The sequence below is a fragment of the Phyllostomus discolor genome, chromosome 4 (genome assembly GCF_004126475.2).
Source record: "Phyllostomus discolor isolate MPI-MPIP mPhyDis1 chromosome 4, mPhyDis1.pri.v3, whole genome shotgun sequence".
Classification (NCBI taxonomy): Eukaryota; Metazoa; Chordata; class Mammalia; order Chiroptera; family Phyllostomidae; genus Phyllostomus; species Phyllostomus discolor.
In genome coordinates, this window is record NC_040906.2 from 30,349,693 (window position 1) to 30,373,088 (window position 23,396).

At 36.5% G+C, this 23,396-nt stretch overlaps 1 non-coding gene across 1 annotated transcript; it reads right to left on the reverse strand.

The window, feature by feature from the left end:
* Positions 1–259: 259 nt before the first annotated feature.
* Positions 260–361, reverse strand: LOC114495819. The gene has a single exon (XR_003684485.1). It is a non-coding gene; the product is annotated as a U6 spliceosomal RNA (small nuclear RNA).
* Positions 362–23,396: the final 23,035 nt, after the last annotated feature.

The window sequence follows — 23,396 nt, forward strand, 5'->3', positions numbered from 1 at the left end:
GTTTTAAACTGTGGCTATTGTGGGATGATTAATTGAGTTCACAATTTCAATTTTTACCCCTAACCTTTTTTTCTTTTTTTTGCATCTAGCACTATGTAACGATCTTCATTACTTGTGTTTCTAGGCACTTCTCTAAAAACATTACAGAATGGATTTCATATTCATTTCCTGTAAAACAACAATGACAGCAAAGCTCCTCTCAAATAGCATGAGAATAGCATTCTTAAAACTATTTCCATTACATGTGTTTTTAAAAACACGAAACATGGAACACTTCATGAATTTGCATGTCATCCTCGCCCAGGGGCCACACTAATCTTCAGATCATTCCGATCTCAGTATGTGTACTGCCCAAGCGAACAGCCCTTCACCCCGCCTCAGACTTTTTGAGTTCATTAAACCCAATGTGTATTGTAACAAACCACCTTCAAGTCTTCAGCTCTATATTTGATGAACTTTTAAATTTCTAACCTTTTTCATTAACTCATCAAAATTTTGTTTTTTAAGTTATTTAATGTTGAAAGAGCATAGACATTTCTGAACCTCCCTTTCCTCTCTGAAAGAGTATTGAAAGGAGTTCCATTCTCTAAGAAGTAAAAATCAGTTCCGAATTTGCTATCCAGAAGATCTAGCAAAATCAACCATCCTCACCCTTGCCTGGGCCCCACTGTGGTGCAGTAGAGACTATAAAGCTAACAGTAACCTTAAAATGCATGTGCTTTCACAAACCTATTCTCATCTACGATGTTATATTTTTCCTCAGAAACATATTGCTGTTGGAAAGAAAGCAACTTCAGGGCAAAATTTTGAGGGAGGGTTGAAAACAGGTACCACAGAAAATATTATTATTGATTTTTGTAAAAGTATTTGGCAGTGTATGTGTACTGAGTTGTCCAATGTAAGCATCCAGGATTTTTTTTTTTAATATTGGTAGTATAGTAGACTCCTCTTTCAGTAAACATTTGCTTTTGGGAAATATAAAAGGCCAGTTTTGGACAACTGCATCAGTACTTACTCTGCCATCTGTAAAAAATTTAGACTTTGCCTTTTTGAATGACCCTTTAAAAATACACAAGACCTAATTCTATCTTTTAGTCCCATAAAACTCCCATTGGACTTCAGTGGGAACATTTTAAAGTTAAGTTCTGAGGAATAAGGACAGTTCATAATGCCTTCCTGTGAGAACTTCCTGGGGCAGAGCTTGGCCACCTCATCCCTCCCGAGAGTGCTATGATCTTGCTGGTTTCAGAGCTTCAAAACAGGCAGCGGTGCTCCTTTCAGGCAGGTATGCAACTGCGGCATGCCGGTCAGATTCCACGGCAGTGAGTGTATGTCCCACGCGGACGACTCTCGGGCACTGGGAGCTGCCCCCGCTCCCGGTCACACGTTCATCACTAGGGGTGCTTGTCCTCGGTTCCCTGCACCCTGCTTCTCTAGTGCTCTCTATAAAAACAGAACATTCTTAGTCCACGACTGTGCTAATGGTTCACACACGCGATTTCACTTAATCCTTTGAATCACTGTGGAGAAACTCAGGGTGGTTAAAAACGGACTGAGATCACAGAGCAGAGCTGATGTTAGACCACGCTTTCCCCGACTCCAACACCGCAGGCCTTAGTTGTTGCCTGTGTTGCTTCGTCCCGCACTGCGGCCCTTCGCACACCTGTTTCCTATGAAGGACGGCTACTGCTTTGGCCGGCCCTCTCTCCGATGAGCCAGACCGGTGTGAGAAAGGGTTCTTGTCTTCGTCTCCGTAAGGCTAAAGCAGGACCGACTGGATTTTAATAAATAAATCTTAAATTAAAAAATAACCCTTTCTTTGTGACTATAAAAGTTCACATCCTTTTTATAGAAAAGTGGACAAAAAAACAAGAAAACAAAAACTATAAGCTATTTCAAAATCCAATTATTCAGAAATAACTGACTAAATGTTTGATAAATGGGCAAATTCCAAAAAAAAACCCACTGTAAAAATACCTATGGCCTTGTTCTATTCCTAATATCAGTTTATAGAACAGTGGCACACCATATATAACTAATTGCTTGATGTTAATTAAGCATAATTACTACATGTTAAAGTCTTTAGCTTCATAAAGCTTGGAGGTGAAAAAGAGGGAAAACAGCAAATGTTTCCATGATAAAACTATTTTATTATGACAATACAAATTCCCTAAAACAGGATTTTCTTTGTGAATATACACTTTTGAGTCAATTCATTTGGCACTATTAAACTGACCTGAGGTACATATTTAAAAATTATCTTTCTTATGATCAGAAATGCATTTCAGGGTTAATAAAAAACTTTTCATCTGTCGGCTAGGTCAATAGGACTCTCAGTGCTATGGTGAAAAGCAGTTTACCGGGGAGAGCCCAGCCCCTAGTGGCCGGGAGTCTGGCACACGCCCACTCACTCTGCCAGGCAGGGACCGCCCGGAGCCCTGTCCGCTCAGAACGTCCAGGCTTCGGAATGCAATAGTTCTCAAAACTCCTGATGTTAGTATTTTCTTCTCTTTTACTTTTTCCATACAATAGGCCACAGGTGCATGTCCAGCTTATAAGAACTCTGTGGCATTTGAATGAATACTAAGACTTTTCTACTCCAATTTTTTTAGCAGTGATTTTTCTCATCTTCTTAGGGGAGTAAAAACACTAAATTTCTTCCTTCTCTTGCTCTTCCCTGCCTCCTTCCCTCCCTCTTCCCCTCTCCCCTCCTCTCTTTCCCTGTTTTCATTTTACTATAAGTACCCAACAATTAGGCAACATTAACACTCTTTTTTCAGGATGAATTTAGATTGCACTTAAAACTTTATCCCCAATATGTAAACACGCACACTCCCTTCATGAAACTGACTATTTCTTTTATAAGTAAAAAAAAAACCCCTTCTCTTTAGTTACTTTTTTCTTTTATAAGATGTAAAAAATGAGAAAACAACGAGTGAAAAAAATTAAACACCTCAATAAGATAGAATGACCATACTTGTGAATGCAATAACATCTAATATATATTATCCAATTAGAAAGTTGTGATTTTCTTAAGTTTGTAAAGTCTTTCTCATTCTAAGTATTTTTATTAAACCTATTTTATGATTCAGAGAAACTATATAATTAGGTTTTTCTAATCACCCTGGTGATTCTAGACGTCTGCTAAGTTTTAGAAACAACCCAGAAAGAGGACATTTGAATTTCAAAGGTAGCCAATTCTGCTCTGCCCATTCCAGGGCTTATGGAAGGAAGCAACTGGGGGTTTAACACCCACAAACTGCAGTGACACACAACATAGGAACCTAATAAAAATGGTAGCTCTGTTTTACACACAATAAACTATTAGAAAATACATAAATATTATAATAATTATGACTCTTTACCTTGCAACAAACCTGAAGTTTGCCTGTGGGCATTAAAAGGGTTGCAGCTTGCAAGTCACTGTGAAGTGGTGGCAGGAGGGTTACGTGAAATCACGTGGCCAGACGTGGGTGGGCAAGGCTCACAGCACAGGCTGGGGAATGCAGGTAGCAGGTGTTTGAGGGGAGTGTGTGCTGTGTATTCCAGCATGGTTTTGATCCAGTGGGTGCAGTTTTCTGCGTTCATCCAATGTTGCTCATGGATGAGATGGTGTATAGGCAAACATTGCACTTGCATTGTCCTCAGATTGTCCCTACTATGTCAGATGCATCAGAACAAATTCCCATTTTCCAAACAGGAGCAGAACGGATTGCACTCTTTTCAAAGATCTGAAAAAGAAGAAAAATGACTGATGTGGAATAACAGCTATGTAATGTTGAAGAAATGGTATCAAACATCACAGGCAAGCTGTTCTAGACTTTGTTAGCCCTTGTGTGGTATATGTTTGGCCTCTACTATCATCAGCACAATTACACTTATTTATTCCATGTTGCTTTCAATCATACTGTGGGTTTGGTTCAATGTAACCTGTGCAGGTATGAGTCTTAGCTTCTCTTTGAGGTCATGCTTTCTAAAACTTTCAGCAGAATGCTGTAGGGGAAATGGATTATAGATATTCATTTTTTTAAACTTTATTATTATTGCTGACCCTGTTACAGATGTCCCCATTATCCTCCCTCTGCCCACCTCCACCCAGCTCCTATCCTCCCTTCCCTCTGGCCGTCACCACACAGGTGTCTGTGTCTGTGGGTTCTGCACATGTGTTCTTTGGCTGATCCTTCCCCTTCTTTCATCCAGTCCTCCCCATCCCCCTCCCCTCTGACAGCTGTCCATCTGCTCCAAGTATCTGTGCCTCTCTTTCTATTGTGTTCATCAGTTTATTTTGTGGATTAAATTCCACATATAACAGATCATACCACAGTCTTTAAATTTCAGCTGTAATATAAGGTGCAAATGGAACATATAACTCAGTAAATAAAGGGAGGTGGCACTGTCTTTTGGTCAGTCAGGATTAGTTTCACCAAATGCTAAAATTTCAGAGGACCAAAATACGAGTTTTTAAGTATTTCCAAGTTAGAAAAATACAGATGTCTCTTATTCAGTGCATATCGTCAAAATAAAAGTACCATAAAAGAACACTTGATTTCTCCTCTAAATTTAAACCTCTCGAAGTGTTCTGAATTCAATAAATAAGCACCAACATAGTTTCCCAAGCCAAAACCAAGAGTCATTTTTGATTCCCATCTTTCTCATCCTCACCCTCACATCCGTCGCAAGTCTGCCAGCCCTGTCTCTAAAATACATCCGGGGACCGCCCATCCCTGCTGTTCCCATCATCTCTTACCCATCGGCAGCAGCCTCCTAGCAGCTCTGCTTTATGCTCTTTCTCCTCTCTCCATTCTTTGCCCAGCTGCCAGGGTGACTGTTTAGAATTATAACTCAGATCACATCCTTTCCCACTTTAACCTTCCAATGACTTCACATCTCATGGAGGATACAGTCAAAAATTAACCAGAGCCTGTAAAACTCTACACAGTCTGGCTCTTGACTCAGTCCTGACAGCATCTCCCATTCTTTGGTTCAAACCACTCCAGCCACACTGACCTTCTTCCTGCTCCTTGGCACCAGTGTTCCTCTCTGCTGGAGTGTGCTCTACCCAGACCTGGCCGAGCAAGCTTCTTACTCAGACCTCAGCTTGACCTCACTTATGGAGCATCGCTGCCCACCATGCCCCTGCCCCTACACCTGCCTATTCTATCCCTCCGTTCATTTTCTGCACAGTTCTATTACAATTTGATATTATCTTGACCATTTTGTTTATGGGTTTATTTTCTCTCTTCTCTAGAATTAAAGCTTCTTGGGAACTTCTCTCTCTTATTCAGTAGCATATCCCTGACACATCTTCTGCCAATGTATATTTGTCAAGTGAATGAATTGAAGTTGAAAAAAATTTTAAAAACATTTTTCCTAGAATGTAGACAAAGGTTTGTGTTTAATAATACAAATATTTTCAGACTTTAAAAAATAGTATTGAACCTATGTGGTTTTTCCAACCCGCTTAATAAAAATTAAGGGTGGTAAGCATTTACAGATGACTTACCATCTCCAAGGCACTCTCCTAAGTCCTTTTCATAAATTCATTTATTTAATCCTTACAACACTTTGCTGAGATAGGTGCTATTATCTCAGATTTAAAAGATAAGAACATTGAGTTTCCTGGTGGTGACATTAGCATGTGTGAGGGCTGGGATTTGAACTTAGGCAGCCCTACTAGAAAGAGTTTGGCTTGGCCACTGTGTTGTCTCCACAGGGCGTCAGATCACACAGTCATGCTTCTTATTGTGTGAGCAACAGCTTAGCATCTAATGCAGCCCAGAACGTTTCTCTTTGACAGTATAAAAAGGATAACAATCTGTTAAATACAAGAGCCATTATACACAAACTATTACATATACACCTAGTATCAGGGTAAAGAGCACTCCTCTACCCTACATATGCATTTGCTAGACTTTTGACGGAACTTGAAATGTGAAGCCATATATTGATCAGCAACATAGGATTTGGGGGGAATAGCCAGTCATGCTTACTGTGAATCAGGCATTGGCTGTTTTCTTACTAGCTTATAGCTTTTAGGAAAGACATCTGGAAAGTGGCTTGAAATTAATTTTAGAGCTCATGATGCCAGCCTTAGCATAGCCTACGGATGTGGAAACAAAAGAAAAAGGGATTGTGACTTTCAGAAAGTGCAGTGGAGAGAGAGTGCTGGATGGAAACACATCTGCTAATAATGAAAGACTGCTAAAATCTGGGAAGGAAGCAGTAACACCGAGACACGGTTGGCACCTATTGGAATGCTTGCTGGGTCTACTGAATCTACCAAGTCAAAGCATGGTGACAGAAATCAGGAGATAAATTTCTTGTTTTTCTCCTGCCACTTTGCATGAGCCAACTGCATGTCAGAATCTTAGCTGCTGTATATGTAAGTGGTGATACTATATTACACTTAACAGCTTACCTGTGTGGAAGCAGAATGCTGGGCTACGTGTTCTCTTAAGGAATATACTAAATTTCATGGACATGATGATAACACTTTGTAGTTCTGAAGAAGAGGAGTAGAATAATGCCTATGAATAAATTCAGACAGAATTGCTAAAGGGTATACACTAACACTTTAAGTTGGGAAAACCTTGAGATGGAGAATTAGCCTTTACTGTCAAACACAATTTATATATAAAAGCAATAGGAGAATCCCATGAGCAACATTTGGGACTGTAGAATTGTGGGACTGTGTAACAGCTATTTTGTACTGTTCTTTTAATTTTAAATTGCAAAGAGCCAATATAATGTGGTTTAACATGTCTTTATTTCTTCTTTTAAGTTAAATATTGTACCCATGTAATTAAATTCAACATAAGGAAATTAAATATTAAAAGTTTTTCTACTACTCAACACCAGATTTATATTATCAAATGAATGAGAGACACACATTCCATTGAATGAAGATGTGGACCCAAAGTGCTCTGCACACAATGGAAGTGAATATTTAAAACTTTCCCTGATGGTTTGGGGAGAGAGTATTTTGTGAGTCCTAAAAAGAGGAGCAGGGGGAGGTCTCCAGAAAGGTAGCAGCTTTGCAGGAAATCAAGGTCTGAGATGGTGGGGTGGGGGCAGGGAGGAGGTCAGCAAGAAATTAACTTTGGCATATGGCCAAGAAACTTCTGAGAATAGTAATTCTTAACTTCAGCTTACATTATTCCCTGAGCTACCCTGTTCTGTGATCCTTTCTTATTTCACCTAAAATTTAATAAAATTTACAAACCGTATTCTATTTTGAGGAGCAGAAGAGGATAGCCCAAGCGGTATGGCAAGGAGATAACAGCTGCAGAAAGTGAGCAGGTACGGGATGAAAACAGCCCAAGCGAGAGAGGCTGACAAGACTCCATCTCCCCATGAGAATATGTGGAATATTTTGGAAGAGTTCTGGATGTCCCTAAGGACATAGGATGGGAACTTAGTTCACTTAATTTGATTATGATAACAATACATTCCACAAAGCCTAGAAGACTTGAGAGTATCCAGGTGGTAGACACTTTGGATTACATATGTAAATACTTGTATTATGGAATTTTTGGAAGACTTTAAGCAAAAGCATTACATAGCCCTAAAGAGAAGTGAGTATGGGAGATTAAGAGAGAGCTCATCTTCTCTGAATCCATTCCCTGACTTCTGCCATTTGGGGGATCTACTCCTTCCCTTGTTTGGTCCATTTGTTTTGGTAGAGTATCTTCAGTTTCTCCAAGGATGGAAGGTATGATTTAGGCCTAAGCCAATCAATAAATTTAGTCCTCTGACCGCAGCAGTTGACTAGAAATATATGCACTTACCCAAACTGGCACCAATGATATGCAAGGAGTCTGAGACGTCCAAGAAACCTTCACTTGGACTTTCCTCCTAGGCATTGTGTGGGCTTTATTTTCAGTATCCACAGTGCTGCTGCACCATTTTGTTACATGTGTAACCTGAGGAAGAGTAACAGCAATGCAACAACTGATGGGAACACAGGAAGAGGAGAACTTGAGCGAGGAAAGGGAGAACAGAGTGGAGAAACTCAGAGAATTTGAATACCCAGTGCTATGGTTAGGCTGCATGTCCTACTTCTTTTAATCCTCAAAGTAATTAATATTTCCATTTGGCAGATAAGGTACTTAAGTCTTAGTACCTTAACCTTTGTACCTTAGTCCCTTAGTACCTCTAAACAAATTTCCCAAATAAGAAAAAAGACTTGAATGCTCTAATGTTTTATCCCTTTCCAGGCTCTGATGTTAACTACCTCTGAAATTCTAGAGATGAGAAAGAAGGGAATTTGTGGGCTGATGGGTTACAGGGATTTCACTTAGAGGCTCAGATAAAAGATAATTATATCCCTTGATTCTCTGGGACTCCCTATACTGCTTCCATCCTTCCAATCCCCCTTTTTTTCTGCTGGTATAGTATAGGACACATGAGTTATATGTATTTAGTAAACATGAAAATGTGCATACTACCCAAAGCAATCTATAGATTCAGTGCAATTCCTATTAAAACATCAATGACATATTTCGCAGATCTAAAACAAATATTCTAAAACTTTATATGGAACAAAAAAAAGACCCCAAATACCCTTAGAAGTCATGAGAAAGAAGAACCAAGTAGGAGGGATCACAGTAGCTGACATAAATTATACTACAAGGGCACTGTAATCAAGACAGCCTGGTAGTGGGATTAGAAAAGATACTTAGATCAATGGAGCACAATAGAGAGCCCACCCTTAGTCCGTGTTCATGAACTAAGGAGGGAAATGCTGTTGGGAAGGGGGGTGTAGGGTGAAGGGGGATAAAGGGGAGAGAAAATGGGGCAACTGTAATAGCATAATCAATAAAATATACTTAAACAAACAAACAAAAGAATAGACAGCCCAGGAATAAACTCATGTCTCTATTGCCAATTAGTATTTGACAAAGGGGGCACAAGCACACAATGGAGTAAAACCAGCCTCTTCAGTAAATGGTGTTGGGACGACTGGACTGGTATGTGCAAAAAAAAAAAAAAAAAATGAAACCAGACCACCAACTTACACCATACACCAGAATAAACCCAAAATGGATAAAAGACTTAAATATAAGTCATGATACAATAAAAGTCCTAGTGGAAAATATAGGCAGTAAAATTTCAGACATCCCACATAGCAGCATTTTTGTTAGTTTATCTCCTAAGGCAAGGGAAATAAAGGGGAAAATAAACAAATGGGAATGCATCAAATTAAAAAGTTTCTGCATGGCTAAAGACACCATCATTAAAATGAGAAGGGAACCAACTGTATGGCAGAACATATTTGCCAATGACATATTGGACAAGTGTTTGATCTTCAATATATATAAAAAACTCATAGAACTCAACACCAAGAAGACAGACAACCCAACTAAAAAGGAGCAAAGGTCCTGAATGAATACTTCTCCAAGGAGGACATACAGATGGCCAATAGACATATGAAAAATGCTCAACATCACTAGCCATCAGAGAGATGCAAATTAAAACCACAGTGAGATATTAACTCCCACCTGTCAGAATGGTCATCATGAATAAATCAACAAACAACATGTGCTAGTGAGGCTGTGAAGAAAAAGGAACTGCAGTGCACTGTTGATGGGAATGCAGACTGGTGCAGGCATTGTGGACAACAGTATGGAATTTCCTCAGAAAATTAAAAATGGAACTGACTTTTGACCCAGCGATTCCACTACTGGGACTATAGTATAAGAATCACAAATCACCAATTCAAAAGAACCTTAGTATCCCTATGTTCATAGCAATGCTATTTACAATAGCCAAGTGCTGGAAACAGTCTAAGTGCCCATCAGCAAATGAGTTGATCAAAACACTCTGGTTCATTTACACAATGGAATACTATGCAGCAGAAAGAAAGAAGGAACTCCTACCTTTCATGACAGCATGGATGGAACTGGAGAGCATTATGCAAAGTGAAATAAACCAGTTAGTGAAAGACAAATACCATATGATCTCACCTGCAAGTGGAACCTAATGAACAAAATAAAGTAATGAACAAAATAGAACCAGAGGCCTGGAAACATGGAACAGACTGACAGTGACCGAGGGGAGAGGAGAGGTATAATGGCAAAAAGAAGGGGAAGGGGGGAAGGAACTAGTCAAAGAATATGTATGAATGGCCTATGGACAGGGACAACACTGTGGGGACTGACTGTGGACTGGGGGGGCTGCATGGAGGAGGGCAAAGGAGAAAAATTGGGACAACTGTAATATAATAACAATAAAAATTTTAAAAATATTAAAAGCAGCTCCAAAAGGAAGGACATAGTGATAAATGCCTTCCTCAGAACAAAAAGCAAAACAAAAAAAGAAAGCTCTCAAGTAAACAGCCTACCTTTATACCTCAAGGAGCTATAAAAACACCAAACTAAGCAAATGACAAAGATCAGGATAAAATAAATGAAATAGAGAATAAAAAGAACATAGGAGAAATCAATTAAACTAAGAAGGGTTTTTGAAAAAATAAACAACATTGACAATGTTGTGAGGTAGACTCACTAAGAAAAAAGAAAGAAGACTCAAATACATAAAATCAGAAATGAAAGAGATGTTTCAACTAATAGCACAAAATACAAAAAACACTATGGATAATTTTCTGTCAACAAATTGCATAACCTGGAAAAAAGTGGATAAGTTGCTAGAAACACAAGTTAGCACTGAATCATGAAGAAGCAGAAACTCTGAACAGCCTGATTACTAGAGACAAAATTGAGTCATTAATAAAAAAAGCCCTCCCAACAAACAAAAGCTCAGGGCCAGATAGATATATAGTAATATTATTCAGTCATGAGAAGGAAAGACACCCTGCATTTGTGACAATGTGGATGGGACTTGAAGGCATTATGGTAACTGAAATAAGTCAGACAGTAAAGAACAAATACTGTATGATGTCACGTATATGTAGAATCTAACAAAGCTGAACGCACAGAGATGAGAACAGTTGCCAGAGGCTAGAGGATGGGGGAAGGAAAAGGGGAGAGGTTGGTCAGAGAGTACAAGCTTCCACATACAAGATCAGTGTGTTCTGGGAATCTAATGTGCAGCATAATGATTCTAGTCAACAACACTGTGTTACGTACCTGGAAGTTTCTAAGAGAGTACCGCTTAAATGTTCTCACTACAAAAACTGAAGTGGTAATTATATGATGTGATGTAGTTGTGAGTTAACACTATGGTGGTAATCATTTTGCATTACACAAGTGTGTTAAATCAACACATTGTATACCTTTAAGTTACAGAAAACTGAAAACAGATCCAAACAACAACAAAAATAAAGTGGCAACCAGTGTCCTGAAATTTGCTGGGTCAACTTCTTTCACCATTCAGAAACGCTTTCTCAATCATAGAAGTCATTTACAATGTATTTTTATCTTTTAAAAAATTAATACAATATCCAAATACATTTTTACATTAAATATTTAAAGATATAATCACCATCTTTTTCCAATCTAACTCCCCTTTCCAAGGTAACCATCCTTAATATTGTCAACACAAAAAAACATCCAAACCTGTAGAGAATTTTTACAACAGTTTATTTGAACCGAACTAACAACATATGCTGAGTAGCAAGATCTCAAATTCTCCTCAGAATGACATCTTTGCAGCTTCTTTTTCATGTTTGGAATTGAGGGGCAGTAAGGAAGCTTACATGGAAGTGGGAGAAAGCAAGGTGCAAGGTGGGGATTGGATTACAGGATAGTTACCAAGATTACATGCTTTCTTGAAGATGATTATGATTATTTCAAAGGTGTGTTAACCTAGATGCACAGGAACAGTGGACAGGGCTTGCTTAAGGCAAAGATGAACCTTGTACTAATGATATATACATGGGGCATGACTACCCACCATGACCTGCCCAGTTAGGAATTTATGTTTAGATCACTCTGTGAAATAACTTTCCTTAGAACCCCTTTTCATCATCCGCAGTCCACCACAGTCTGTTGTATATCTTTCTTAACCCTTTTCTGGCATTTATGTATATCTGTGTGTTTTCTATACTATATGGACATCATATAATTTTCTTTAAAAACTAGGCTCATAATGCATATATAATTCTACAACTTCTTTTATAACAGAACAGTATGTGTTTTAGACATATTTTAGACTATTACCTATAGATTCTCTTATTTTTAACTTTTACAGAGGATTCCCTAGTACTAGTATTTCATAGTCATTTATTTCTTTCTGATAATAGGTTGTTTTAACTATAATGTTCAAGTGATATCCTCGTGCATAGTTGAGGTGAATTTAGCAGTGTTTCTATAAAATTTTATGTCAAACAACATATGTATATATATATATTTTAAAAGAATATATGTATGTATACTCCTTCTATATATTATAATAAACATTCTCATTATACTCCAAGAGTCAGGACCACATTACATTCCCAAAAGTAAGTGCGTTTCTCCATCCCCTCAGGGACACCAGATATTATAATTTTCCAACTTTTTTTCTGTCCAGTAGGGTAAAACAGATCAATGTTTTTTAAATTTTCACTTTCCTGATTACCTGGTGCTATAGTAGTGAGGTTTAAAAATTTTTATATGCAATATTTATGATTCTTTTCCTCTGACTTTCCTGTTCATATTTTTTACTTATTTTTTCTTTCAAATTGTTTTTTCTGAATGATTATTAGGAACTTTTTTATATAGTTTGTATTTTAAGCCTTTATTGGTTTGCAAATATTTTTCCCTGGTGCATTGCTTGTTTATTAACTTTGTTTACAGTGTCTTTTAAAGTGCAAAAAAATTAATACATATTTAATCAAATGTAACATTATTTCTCTTAATGACTTTAGAGTTTGTTCATTTCTTTTTTTTTTTTGAGAACAAGTATGTATTTCAGTCATGACATTTTACATATGTAGGCTAAGCTGCCTCATTTAAAGTCACGGGAGCCTGAAGTAAAAGTATACTTGACCAAAATGCGGCTACATTCAAGGGACAACTTAAAATGTATGGAAATGAGTATAAAGTAATTAGGTGGTGGAGATATAGAAAGAAAAAATCACAACCAGTGAGTTCATTAATTTCTTAAGAAGGATTCTTCTCCTAAATGTTGCCTAAGTAATGGTTGAAAGGTTGGACTTTTGTGTCATAATGCCTAGGATCAGGTCCTAGGTAAATCCTTTTCTGGCTCTGTGACCTTGAGCAAGACACAACTTCTATGTGCCTCAGTCTTCTCATCTTATAGTGCAGATTGTAATAGTCCAATGTCATGGGACTGTTATATGGTTTAACTGAAGTCCTTCAAATAAAGTGCTTATCACAGTGCCTAGAACTCAATAATGTACTATATTTTTATTATAATTCAGTACTTTGTAATGATAAAATTATTTTTTCCTTAAGTCATCCTGAATTTACCTTTGCATATGAGTTAGAAATCTAAGTTTATTTTTATTCAGAAAGACACTCAATAGTCAAAATATATTAATCATATAGTTTATCTTTTCCTGCTCACTTGAAATGTCATCTCTACTATATATTTAATTCTCATGCCAACATGAATTTTATTTCTGGACTTCATCTAGTTTCCTTTATCTATTTCTTTATTTTGGGACATAGAAAGGCTTTGGGATAAAGCACTGCTTTAATGGTTATTAGGGAAATTATTACTAATTGTTTTCTTTAAAAAATCACTTGGCTATTATTGTGCATTGTTTCCAGATTTTTATATTTAGCCTTTTTCTTTCTTTCTCTCCTTCTCTCTTTCCCTCCCTCCCTCCCTCCCTCCATTCCTTCCTTCCTTCCTTCTTCCCTCCCTCCCTCCCTCCCTTCCTTCCCTCCTATGGTGGTGGTGATTATTGGCTTGGATTTTGTACAAGGACTTCATTCAATTTATAAATTAGTTTTGAATGAACTGATAGTGTTGCCTAGGAATATAGCATATTCATTTGTAGGAGTTCTTTATGTATTCTGCATGTAAGCCTCTTTTTTCTTGTTTATTGTGTTAGGTTGAATAATGTCCTCCCTCCTAAAGACGTCCACATTCTAATGCATGAAAGTCATGAACATATTAATTTATGTGGCATAAAAGAATTGCAGATGTAATACATTAAAGATTTTGGGATAGACAATTTATTGTGGACTATGAGGGTTGGGCCAATGTAATCACTGAGTCCTTATAAAACAGAGATAGGAGTGTTACTCAGAGACAGAGACATGAGAACCAATGCAGAGGTCAGAGCGATGTTGGGGCATGAGATGCAGAGAATGTGTTCAGCCTCTGGAACTTGGAAAAAGTAGGAAATGGATTCTTCTCTAGAGCCTCCAGAAAGAACACAGCTTTGCTACTGTCTTGAGTTTAGTACTTTAAGATCCATTTCAGACAATGTACAGAATTGGAAAGTAATATATTTGTGTTTCAAGCCACTAATTTTGTATTAATTTGATTACAGAAGCTATAGAAAACTAAAACTCCATTGCAACATTGGAAATTTACTGCAAAAATATTGCAATTTTTGGTATTAGTTATTTTGATTGTGTGGAGATGTCTGTATAGTGGAGCCTATTCATAGTTTCCAAATCTTTTTCTATGGCTGCTTTATTCATAATCTCATGGAGAAAATGAGCAGGAGTAGCCACATAAGAAGCCTGACTGACAGGTTATCCTTTTCACATAATTATTTATAGCTTGCTTTTGAAGTAAGAGTCTTTTAGTGTACATTTGTATAATATGAAAGCATCTCATGACTTAGGCCAGTTCCAAAAGGTTCATAAATAACATGCTATTAAGCAATGAATGTGTCAACAAAGGGATAAAAGAGGAATCAAAATATATCTTGAAACAAATGAAAATGAGAACACAACAACCAAAAATCTGTGGGACAAAGGCAAAACAATCCTAAGAGGGAAATTCATAGCATTACAGGCCTATCTCAAAAAACAAAAACAAAAGTTCAAATAAACAATCTAATTTTACTTAAAGGAAGTGGAAAAAGGAAACAAATTAAGCCCACAGTGACTGGAAGGAAGGAAGTAATAAAAATAAGTGTAGAAACAAATGAAATAGAGTCTAAAAAATGATATAAATGATTAATGAATCCAAGAGCTGGTTCTTTGAAAAGATAAATAAGATTGACAAACCTTTAAATGGGCTCAACAAGAAAAAAAGAGGGAGGGCCAAATAAATGAAATCATAAACAAGAGAGGAGAAATAACAACAGGCACCACAGAAGTGCAAAGGATTGTAAAAAAATGTTATGAACAACTGTATGCCAACAAACTGGACCAAATGGACCAAATGGATAAATTCCTAGAAACACACAATTTTCCAAAATTAAATAGAGAAGAATAAGAGAATCTGAATAGACAGATTACCTAATGAAATTGAAGAAGTAATCAAAGAACTCCTAACAAACAAAGGCCCTGGACCAGATGGCTTCACAGGTGAACTTTACCAAACATTCCAAGAAAACTAACACCTCTTCTTCTCAAACTATTTTAAAAAATTCAAGAGGAAAGAGGCTCTCAAGCTCATTTTATGAGACTAGCATTATCCTTATTCCAAAACCAGATAAAGACACTTCAAGAAAAGAAAATTATAGACCAATATCCCTGATGAACATAGGTGCTAAAATCCTCAACAAAATATGAGCAAACCAAATACAGTAGTGCATTAAAAAGATCATACACAATGATCAAGAGGGATTTATTCCAGAAAGGCAAGATTGGTACATCATTTGAAAATCAATAAATGTTACTCACCATGTACAATAAATGAAGGATAAAAACCACACAAGCATATCAATAGATGCAGAAAAAGCATTTTATAAAACCCAGCACCCATTTATGATAAAAACTCTCAGTAAAGTGAGAATAGAAGAAACATGTCTAAACATAATAAGGGCCATATATGACAAACCCATGGCCAACATCATACTCAATGGGCAAAAACTAAGATCATTCTCCTTAGGATTAGGAATAAGATAGGGATGTCCATTTCATCTCTCTTATTCAACATAGTAGTGCAAGTCCTACCCATAGCAATCAGACAAGAAGAAGAAGAAATAAAAGGCATCCAAATTATAAAGGAAGAAGTAAAACTGTCTTTATTTGCAGATGACATGATACTGTACATAGAGAACCCCAAAGATTCCACCAAGAAACTATGAGAACTGTTAAATGAATTCAGCAAAATAGCAGGTTACAAAATTAATCTACAGAAATCAGTTGCATTTTATATAGTATGAGGAACTAACAGAAAGGGAAATTAAGAACATAATCCAAATTACAATTGCTTCAAAAAATAAAATACCTAGGAATAAACTTAATGAAGAATGTAAGACACTCAGAAAATTATGACACCAAATACATAAACTGAAGAACATACTAATAAGTGGAAGCATATACCATGCTCATGGATAGGATGATCCATGGATTATCCAAAGTAACCTATGGATTCAATGAAAATTCATATCAAGATCCCAATGACATACTTCACAGAAATAGAGCAAATATTTCAAAAATTTATATGAAACCACAAAAGGCCTTGCATAGCAACAGTGACCCTGAGGAGAACAGAGTTGGAAGAATCATGCTACCTAATATCAAAGTATATTATAAAACCATAGTAATCAAAAGAGCATGGTAATGGCATGAAAACAGACATAGATCAATGGAACAGAATACAAAGCCCAGAAATAAGCCCACATCTTTATAATCAATTAATATTTGACAGAGGAAGCAAACACATACAATAGGCTAAATATAATTTATTCAATAAATGGTGTTCGAAAAATTGGACAGAATAGTATCCAGAAGAATGAAACTAGATCACCTTCTTATACTGCATACAAGGATAAATTGAAAATGGATTAAAGACTGAAATGTTAGACCCCAAACCATAAAAATTTTAGAAGAAAATATAGACAGCAAAATCTCAGACATTGCACATGGTAGTATTTTATTGGATATATCTCCCCAGATAAGGGAAACAAAAGAAAAATTAAACAAGTGGGACTACATGAAACCAAAAAGTTTTTGCACAACAAAGGAAAACATAAACAAACAAACAAAAAAGAGAACCCATGGAATGGGAGAACATATTTGTCAATATATCTGATAAGGGGTTAATGCCCAAAATTTATAAAGTACTTATAAATCTCAACCCCCCCAAACAAACAACCCAATTAAAAACTCGGCGAAGGACCTGAAAAAACTTCTCTAAGGAGGACATACAGATGGCCAATAGACATTAAAAGATGCTCAAGTCACTAATCATCAGAGAAATGCAAATTAAAACCACAGTGAAACATAATCTCACACCTGTCAGAATGGCTATCATCAACAAATCAACAAACAAGTCTTGACAACGATGTGGAAAAAGGGGAACCCTTTTGCACTGTTGGTAGGAATTCAGGTTGGTGCAGCTTCTGTGGAAACCATATGGAGATACCTCAAAAAATTAAAAACAGATTTGCCTTTTGACTCAGTAATCCTACTTCTAGGAATATAATCTGAAAAAACTCAAAACACTAATTCATAAAAAATATATGCACCTTTATGCTCATTGCAGCACTACTTACAATTGCCAACATATAGAAGCAACCCAAGTGTTCATCAGTAGATGAGTGGATAAAATAACAATGGGACATTTACATAATGGAATACTATTTGGCCATAAAAAGAAGAAAGTTTTACCCTTTGCCAACAGTATGGATGGACCTGGAGAGCATTATGCTAAGTGATACAAGCCAGTCAGAGAAAGACAAATACCATGTGATTTCACTCATGTGGGATCTAGTGAACAAACAATTAACAAGCCAAATAGAGCTAGAGAGCAAGATGACAGATAAAGGTGTGGTGGGGGGCATAAGGGTGGAGCAACTGAGCAAAAAGGAAAAAGGACTCATGGACATGGACAACAGTGTGGTGATTGCTGCAGGGAGGGAAATATAAGGGGACTAAATGGTCATAGAGAAAAATAAAATAAAAACGATGAAAATAAAATAAACATCTACTGTCAACTAAGAGATAAGTGCTGCTCACTTCTCAGTGCAAAGAGGATTCAAGTAAGCAGTCTTAAATAAAAAAAAAGGTAATGGTTTTTTTTCTAAAGAGAATGTAATATTCTGTAATATTTAGCAACAAATAGACCCTTCATATTTCTTTACAGCTTTCACTTATTGGAAAGGCTAAAGGATGCTGGAGTTTATTGCTGGGAGAGTATCTTTTAAAATAAAAATGGTATAATGACAACCTCATAATATATAAAGCTTTTGACTGTCAATTTAATTAAGTGCATGAAATCACACCTGTTTATTCAGTATTGTTTGCAATTTTATGTACATCAATGAGGAACTTTAAAATTATACAGTAGATTCCACATTGCATCATGTACCCTCTTGTGAGAATCTAATATGCTAAATTAATACAAAAGGTGACCGTTTAAAACTGTACATCAGTGAGTTTAGGGACATGTTTCCCTGGAGTTATTGAAAACCTCTAATTGCTTAACACTGTATAATTCTCAAAATGGATACTCTGTGAAACTCTTTGGGGTGAAGTGAGAACATAGAAAAAGTGTGGTTTGAATGAATATTTAACTTTGTCTTTTGGCATTCTTAACTTTAAAATTTCTACATTAAAAAATAAGACTTTGAAAATACAAAACTGGTAAATTGATAAGGTTATTCAAAGACTTTAGATATTATACTCAATGAATTTATATTTTTATATCATGTAACATGTAAAAAACACACATTGTAGCCTGAGGAAATATGATAAATCATCACGTGTTGTTATTTATTTTGGAGATAATTTGTGGTATGGATTTTGTCTAAAGAGCTTGTGAGCTATGAAGAAAGTCATATATATTTATAAATTAGATCCATTCGGGAAGAAAAGTAATGCCATATTACTTTGGTTTCGCTGATACGGTCTTTAGTTTTTCACTAGAGGCTGCCTCAAATCTCAAAAATAAATGGCCTTTGTTTAACAAAATTCCTCAGCTGTGTATTTGAATCTATTTACATTTAGCAAAGGCCGGCCTTTACTGATGCAATTCAGATAAATGAGAAATAGAAGGAAAGTTTTGACTTCTTTTTTGAAATAATGAAGACAATAAAAATATAGCCATTTGCAAAATTGATTCAGTTGGCTGCATTATTAAATTAACCCAGTTTCAACACTGGAAAACAAGATCAATTGTGAGAATCTAACGTGCTAAAAGTATAACCCCTTTTGGCCATTATTTGGAAATAAGGAAACAGAAGCATTAGGGAAATAATTAGGACAGCGCAAGGACATTTGTTGTGTAGATACTTGTGAAAGAGTATTCCTCAGCATCCTAGATTTTTCCTTATTAAATTCTTCCTGAATGACAAGCTTCACTCGGGAGGTAGATCATTAATGCTAATTTGTGTTTTTTCAAGCAAATATTTCATTTTTTACTATGGACTCTCATGCACCATTTTGCTTAATGGAATATTGTCTTATGCTAGGAAATACACCCATTGGAGGAACTGTCTTTCTTATGAGTAATTCTATCCATGTAAGACATCTCTAAAAACCTGAATGTGTTTCATTCCTGCTCTTTATTTTTGAATATTTATAGCAGGCAGAAACTCAGGACATTTATGAGAAGATTACTGTCTCTGGACATCCTACTTGAAATTTAACTAACCAAAGGGACAATACAATATCTCAGAACATAATTTCTCCCTGTGAAGTTAGTAAAATTATTTCAGAAAGCATAACATGAGCCACCCGTCACAATCAAGTCTAGGAGAGGAGAAATCTTAAGTGCAGTGAGTTTTGGTATGTGTGCACCTCAATCACTTAATTATCTATCTTAGAGAAACAGCAGACTGTGTCCCAGAAAGAGAGTGATGGCCATAAATGTGAACTAAAGTGGAAATTAATATCTTATTGTTATAGGTGTAAATTTGCTCAACAACCTTTGGGATGAAAAAATATCAATCACATTCCTACTCCCACTATTTAGGCAATTTGTCTTCTTGCCTCAAATCTTGGATCTCACACCCTGTTAGATATTTTGGATCTGTAGTCCATGAGCCTATGATTTGGGAAACCAATTCCCTTGGGACGAGGAAAACTTAGAGATACAGGAAATGAAATTTTGGCTTTTCTTTGAAGATGATGAGTAAGGGACAATGTTTTTCAATGTTTGAGTTACTTACAATAAAGAGACCAAGATAGCAATTAATATTTCAATGGATTATTTTTATATAACATGTTCATAAGACAGTTGTAGGTATATTAACACTATTAAAGAATGAGGTAAGAATAAGGCAATAATAATTATTTCCAAACACTGTCAAGCATTACTAAGTAAATACCAGATATTTATTAGCTCGTTATTTTTATGGCATCTGGTTTCATTGTAACATTATGCTTAATTTGCCATTGTTTTATGAACTTGGCAGAATTTTTCAAAATTGAACCACTTAAAAATTTAACAAAGTAATTTTTTTGGTAAAAACATTAAATCTGTACCAAATGAACTAGAGTACAAAATGTACTTTGAAGACTTTCAGGAATAAATGGAAATGAAAGGGAAGGAACATTATCATTTTTTATAAAATTTGGAGGATATAAAATACATTTCTTATTTTAGATAGGAAATAGAGACAGGGCAGCATTTGGGAACCATGAATTAAAATATATGTATTGAATATGAAAATTCCTGCAAATTTAAGTGTAACCCCTTTAAAAATAAAGATTATAAAAAGATTTACATATTTGATTTCCTACTCACCACCCCGAAATGAGATGAAATCAGCTGAGGTCATCTTTCTTCTGAAAAACGAAGTTAGCACAGCCCAGAGGCCAGGAGTGCTAATGACCCTGTAGCAGATGCTATTTGGATTCACAGTATAAAGTTACCATTTATGCTGGGTTCAAGTTGGAATTTCTAAGAGCAGTGCTATGTTCACGTGGGCATGTGTTATGTAGAAAAGGCAGTTAAGAGATGGTGAACGTAGGCTGCAAAAATGTTTTAAAATCAAATCAATCAGTGTTCATGCTAGGTTATGTTTACATTCAAGTTTCACGGATCTCTTAAGAGCAGCTTTCAATTGCATAATGCTTAACACATAAAGTATGTGCTTCTGAATGTCCTTTCTATATTATGTAAAGGGTTATGGGATTTGTGTAGTCCAAGGGCAGTGGGACCTCTATAGTGACACCAAATCTGACGCATTTTGCCCACCTGCGATGCCTTTTAGCTGGCTTTCCCTCTTTACATGGACTAGCAATTGGGGCCCTTCTTTTCTTTTTTTTTCCCCATCTTGTTTGTACTGATATTTGTTTTGGTTGCTTTAATGTGACTAATGGATTTAGAGACACTTTATTTTTCTCTGTATTGTCAATATTTGTTACTGTTTCACCCAAAATGAAATTAAGTCTCCAACCTATTTGGTAAACATACTGAGAGGTTTCTGTGCCCAGTTTAGCTAATAGTCACTTTAACCCAAAAGGTGTTTTTCACATGCCTAAGGCTATGAAATGTTTTGTGGAACATTTGTGAAAAAATGTAAGATGGGAGAACTGCATCAGGAACTTAAAATTTTTTATCAAGAGCATTTGAAGCAGTTTTAAAACAGAATATAATTAAATGGCCAAAATGTGTAGTGCCAAAGAGAGGCTCCTTTGGGGTTTGAATGACAAGAACGTTTTGTGAGGGACTTTTAATCATACCACGGTAAGTGAGTGGAATTTAGATAGAAGGGTAGGAAAAATGATAGAAAAAAATTGAAGTTAGTTTGCATAAATTCCTTCCACAATTTAGTGTTTCTCTTTTATTTTGCTTTCCCACTAATTTTTCTCTATTGGGACTTAGTTGATAGTTCTCTTTCTCTGTTAAAACAGCATGCCAGGAACTGGATCCACACCATAATGAGTTTATCTTGTATTTCTAGGAAAAACTCTACAATTTCTTATATGTCATTAAAATGGGTTGCAGAAGTCCATTTCCTTTCCTAAAATCTTGTGGTTTTATTGGGCTCCTAGTGAGGGGCACAGAAACAGTGGAGATTTGTGGGTGAATGGTAGCAAAGCAGGAAATTAAAATTTCTAAGACTAGCTCTCTTTCAGACATGCCAAATGATCACTTCCACTGAGGTATTATTGGGAAGATATAACATGAAGAGTATGGGAACACCAAGATGGTTAATTTATGCAACAAATATTGCATACTTTCCTTTTGGTGGCTACCATGATCAACACTGGGATGGTCAGAAAGTGGGTCCTCTCCTAGAGAAGCTCACTAATCAGTCCAACCTCCTAATTTATACCTGAGAATACCAATAGTTACATAGAGGCTAGGGCTCATCCAAGGTGATACAGACAATTAATTGCATGGTGAGAATGCAATTCTAGGTCTCGTCAATCCAGGGTGATAGACACAGTACATGGGGTCACTCTTTTTTTCATGGACTCCCATGAATTAGGAATATATAGTGAGCTACCCTGCTACGGAATGCTTCTACTCAAGAGTCTCTACATTATCCAGGTTGGCAGAAACCAGGAGGATTTTCCACAAATTCCAATTTAATGAATACAGAGTAAATGAATAACATCCCACACAGTAGTATTGCTAACTGGTGTTTTGTCCTCTCAAGTTCTATTGATGCTTTAAATGTTCTACTTTATTAGTTTCCTTGGCTGCTAACAAGTTACCACAAACTTAGTGGCTTAAAAGACTACACATTTACTATTTTACGGCTCTGGAGATCAGAAGTCTGAAATGGGTTTCACTAGGCTAAATCAAGCCGTCGGTGGGACTGTATTCCTTTCTGGAGGGTATAGAGGGGAATTCTTTTCTAGCCTTTTTCACTTTCTAGAGGCTGCCTGCATTCCTTGGCTTGTGGTCACCGTCCCTTTTCAAACTCTGCAATTGCACAGCATCACTCTGATGCTGGCTTTTCTGCTTCCTCCTCTACATTTAAGGGCTTTAGTAACTACACTGTGATCCACAGATAATCCAGGATAATCTTCTATCACTAGTGTAGTTTTGTGATATAGTCTTTCCTATAAGTCAGTGAGGCAACTGCTCAGCCAGCTGCCTTCCAGGCAGCCCAGCACCCAAGGAATAGACAAGAATCACACACAGGAACTATGCTATTCTCTAGGCTTTTATTAAATGTAAGTTTCTTCAAAATAGAACATTAACATGCATTAATATCCCACTCACACTCTAACAATTGAAGAGAAATATAGCACACACACAGAGCAATCAATGTGGAATAATGAACCGAAGCCCCAGAGTCTAAGTTTGTGGGTTCAGGAGACAGCATGGTGGGCAATGGATTTGTCAATGTTTTGCAAGGAAGGATTGCCAAAGCCAGGTGGGCAGCAGGGCAAGCAAAGTCCTCAGTTCAGCAGGGCAGAGCCTCTATCAGCGACGCCAAGGGCAATCAGTGT